Below are 5,063 nucleotides of genomic sequence, written 5' to 3'. Positions count from 1 at the left end.
CTGCTGTCGGCCCTCAATTTTACCTGCTAAGTGAAGTAGACCAATAAAATATTAGTATGATTTCCACAAAGAAATGTGATTTTCAGTGTTATATCAATTTAACCCCGTATTCTTAATCTGCACGAAATCCATATATATCGCTTGGCAGTGTAGAAAACTGCAATTGCATAATAGTAGGCAATAGTTACCAAAATCAATGTTTGGTTTATTCAGAAGTAGTAAACATATAAGTTCCAACTTGTTATGCAAAAATCCAATCTAATCTCTGGATTTATTCTTTTACTTATTTTTATTCAGTTGTGATGACTAACCCATGTCAGTCACTTCCTTCGTAATATGGACATGCTATTGATTCATCAATACGAACTGCACAGGCTGGTCACTATTTCTTGATAATTAGGGTATTTAGTTTACCAAAATTTCTTTGTATATTTACTTTGTCCGTGTTCCCGTCTGAGAGAAGCAAAGTGTCCAAGAACTACTTGATGAGCTATCAACAATTTTGAACAGCATGTAAAGGGTCCATCCAGTTGATTCCAAATTATGGACAATCAAACCTTTATTCCCCATATGTTCCTTTGGGAGTAAGTATAGATAGACCATCCTTGTTTGGTAGGCTACCCGCAATACTGTTTTGATTAGCAGGTTAGTATAATGCTCAGGATGCAAAATACTAACCGCTTTGTGGAAAGGATTATAACGCTAAGATCAAAACTAACGACTTTCAACCAAACTCCTTGACGTGGTGAACATTGTGATATTGCTACATGTTTTATGATTCAATACGATTTGTGGTTACGTGATATTCAAGAGCGTCACTTAAGATATTGATATAGGGGGAGGCAAGATTCTCTACTCACATAAGAATTTCACGTTTTGTATCAGTGTACTGGAATATTACTATACATTGATAAAAGCATGTGTTGTTCTTCAACTCAAGGTGGCAATTGATTCCTGAACTCCCCAAATAACTCCCAGGGACATATTCAGGGACGGATCCAGCAAGTGCCTGAACCCCTCCTCCCAAAATTTCCTAAATCAACATACAATACTTTTTATTTTAATAAAACTATACGCGTTTAATAACTACAGAGAGTGACTGATATAAATAAAAAACAGTAAGACCTCGTGGCGCAACGGTAGCGCGTCTGACTCCAGATCAGAAGGTTGCGTGTTCAAATCACGTCGGGGTCAACTTTTTTTTTTTTTAAATAAAAATCTATATTACAGATTCATGATAGCAATATTACAACTAATTTTGGTATTGTTAAAAATAGTGATGTGTGTACAGTGGTATATGCAGAAGTTCGTCAAGGGGGCTCGCAAGTTTATGTATTTTTAGGTATTTGTATATATTAATATGGTACAGGGGCGTACCCAAGGGGATCCACTGGGTCCGGATCTCTCCTCCAATTCCTAACTCAACATACATGTTTATACATTTTAATAAAAGTATACTTATTTAACAGGGAAATGATATAGCATGAAAATTTGATCCTATACTTCATCTGTACTCTTTCTCTTATAAAAACAATCTAGTTCTACCTTTTCTTTTAATTTGCAAAAATAAAAATAGGTGGAAGTATTTTACAATTACTTATCGTCTTTTCGAGTGCAGAATAATACCCGTTCAATACTACGGAGGTACTGGCTTGCAGTATTCGAATTCCCCTTCCCCACAAAGCTACGACCTCTCCCAACAACAAAATTCTATTTGCGCGCCTGGATATATTGTAAAAACATAGAATCAATGAGTGTCAATTTCTACGCGATTTTCCCTTTCTCTTCAAAAGCTTTTATAGAATAAGCACTTTTTCATGCCAAGCCGCATGAAGGTATGGATATCCATGAAGTCTACTCAACATAAATAGCTTGTAAAATTAGGTGTATCAGAACAGCACTAAGCCAACAGAAGAGTTGAAGCTGTCTCGTATTGTCTCGTCTCCTGGGCAACTCTTAAAGAGTCTTCATCCCGGCGAAATTAAAATACCACTAATTTTACAGTAATTATGTGATATCTTCAAATATATAAAAGAGAAACGAAATGTGGAACAAGAGCGCCCTAGACAATATTATTTTACATAAGAAACCGTTATTACGATTCACTTATCTGCTTTCGATTTCGAGCCATTTTGTAAATCGGCATTTATTTTCGCGTTTCTAAACAGCTGAAAACGGAAAGCCACTAGGTGACTTGTGATAAACGGTACCTCACGCAAAATAATATTCTCTAGGGCGTTCTTGTTCCATATTTCAATTATCTTTTTATCTATTTGAAGATATCACATAATTACTGTAAAATTAGCGGTGTTTTAATTTCGCCGGGATGAAGACTCGTAAGCATTGGAACTACATGTAACGTAAATCTACATATATCAAAGTGAAAATGATTATGTCTGTGACTTCACATAACTCATGAACCACCTGACCGATCTCGATGAAATGTTTAACATAGATGAGGTTTCGGACTGGGATGGTTTTTATTGAACGGTGCTACTTGGGGGAGGGGGAAGGAATATATAAAAATGATCGAAAATGACCCATATTAGTGTCGAATTAATAGTTTTTCGATGTTGCTCAAACGAATAGTGACAGATGTCGTTTAAATCCAAATTCAGTTCACAATAGTAAATTTTTATATTTTAAATTTTATAGATTACCTATTATATTCTGATTTTTTATAATATTCTCTTGGTTTCTATCGATTTGAGAGAGTTTCAGTAATAGTAAAAAGTGACTGACTAACGGAACATATTACTCATTTATCTTATTTTAACCCAATGAAGCCGGTAATTGATAGTAATAAAGGATAAAATTTCATCAAGCAAAACATTTTATATCAGCGTTTCCCAACCTTTTTCAACTTGCGGCACACTACAGGTGTTACTTGGATTCTCGCGGCACACTTATAGATATTATTATTTGTAAATATAAAACACAGTGGTATTTTTTTTCTGTGATTATTGATCATCTTCTCACAGAGAAGAAAGCTCTATCACTGGTTTTACCCCGTGGTAAATCATTATGCTTATTTTTCATGCTAATTTAAAAATAGAAAACAATTGCAATGAAATATTGGACTCAGGTTTTTAAAAATACGCTTCCTTTTTAAAAACTGTACCCAACCTTTTACTAAGAAGAAAGATCACTAAATAACGAACGAACAAACAAATCTCTTTTACTTTTAAAACACAAATGTAGGTAATTTGTCGAAAGGCTTTAACGATATTTTAAATTTTCATGTTACGAAATAGTCTGCAACAATAAAGAAGCAATAATCGTCATAACAATGATAACAAATACTTTTTTTCAACATTAGAAATGTACAGAACAGTAACCCGGTATGAAACTTAAAATTTTATATTCATAGTAGAGGTTCATAGTAATGTGAAATACAAATATACATTTTCCCCTACGTTTTGCAATTTGATTGCTATAAAATTAATAATTTTGTTTCGATTCCTCGCGGCACACCAGCAGCTCATTCACGGCACACCGGTTGGGAAACGCTGATTTATATTAATAAACTGTATTACACTTTATTACGTAATGTGCAGCGCCCTAACTTAGACCTAGATTTTTTCTGTGAGGGTGGGGACAAGCATTAATACGCGTATTTTGGCCTCCTGGAAAAAGTTGTTTTTCTAATTCTTGGTCCTCGTCTTTCCATTTTTCTCTTACTCTTTATGGGCCCTCCTGCACGGCAAGGTCTGCAGGGCCGTAACTTATGCCCCTGGGCCCCTCCCATACATGAAAAAGTTAATTAAGGGAACACTATTGACAAATCGTAAAGCCATACGAATAAATATTATTTCTAGCGCCCTTAATAGTAAACATTTTTTTTACTGAAATGGACCCATGACTCTTTTTTGCTTTATTTACCTTTTGTCTGCTGTTTTGTTTATATAATGTAGTGAACATGTTTGAAGCTTCATTTATAATTTCATGTTCGTATTGTATACGGAGTAAGAAAATTTTGTCTTAAAGTGAGCCCCCCTCAAACTGCCCCCCACAAGTTACGGCCCTGGTAATGTGTCTACAGGATGTTAATGTTATTGTTTATTTTCATCAGTTTTTACTTATTATTTAAATATTTGTGAATATTAAATGTCATTTCTATATATATCCTAGGTGCGGCTATGTTCTGACTTGGGATGCCGTAGAGAAATTGTGCAACGTGAATCGAAAAAAAAAAAAAAAAAAGGAAAAGTGTGAGAAGTATTGTCCTATACTGGCAGTGAACATACATTTCATGTCCTGCACTTTTTTTTTTTTTTTAATAGAAATCTTTATTATTCCTCCTTCGCATTTAGCAGCGACTCTGAGCCATTGACTATGCATGTGTGTCCTTGTGTGTAGTTCAGTAGTCCTGGAAGTCGATGTTTTCTTTTAAAAGCAATAACAAAGAGCGAGCGATTGGAATTACAGATTGAAAGAAATGGTATTCTCTTCCAGCGGAAGATTAAAAGTCATTAGTAGATACAAGGGGCTGCTCGTCTTCAGTAATTAAACCTCCTTGTAGTCTCTGCCGCTCAGGTGGCGGCAAAAATTCTTTCCCCAATTAACGTTTTGCTACTTCATTTTCTGAGAAAGCAAGGTTGCAAGGGGCATTAGAAATATCATAAACTTTTCCTTCAAAGAATTGATTTACCAGCTGTTCTATTAGAGGGTATCTGCTGCTTCTTGAGGAAGCAAATATATATGTATAAAAAAGGTTTTTTCTTAATTAAAACTTTTTTTTATTATATTTCATATTATTTTCTTTACGTTATTAGAGCTCCTCCGTGGCTAAGCGGTTAGCGTACGCGCCTTTGGCGTGGGAGACCCGGGTTCGATTCCCGGAGGGAGCTCATGTGGTTCGGATTCCACGTTAATCAGTAGGTCCACGTCTCATATAGCCTCGCTGCTGAACGGGACGTTAAACTCAAAATCAACTCATCAACTTTACGTTATTAGAAACAGTGTTACTCATGAGACGAGACGAGCGAAGATTTTTATCGTCTCGTCTCGTCTTGGTTTTTTAAGTGGTTCTTTCTCGACATCTCGATTTTCGATAAACTTTT

General features: G+C 35.3%; 1 non-coding gene across 1 annotated transcript; it reads left to right on the top strand.

Annotated features, from left to right (window-relative positions):
• Positions 1-1,122: 1,122 nt before the first annotated feature.
• TRNAW-CCA (transfer RNA tryptophan (anticodon CCA)) lies at positions 1,123-1,194 on the top strand. The gene has a single exon. It is a non-coding gene; the product is annotated as a tRNA-Trp (tRNA).
• Positions 1,195-5,063: the final 3,869 nt, after the last annotated feature.

The sequence above is a fragment of the Thermobia domestica genome, chromosome 7 (genome assembly GCF_964235325.1).
Source record: "Thermobia domestica chromosome 7, izTheDome1.hap1.1, whole genome shotgun sequence".
Classification (NCBI taxonomy): domain Eukaryota; kingdom Metazoa; phylum Arthropoda; class Insecta; order Zygentoma; family Lepismatidae; genus Thermobia; species Thermobia domestica.
Note: the sequence above shows the minus strand (reverse complement) of the source record. Positions and strands in the feature narration are given on the sequence as shown.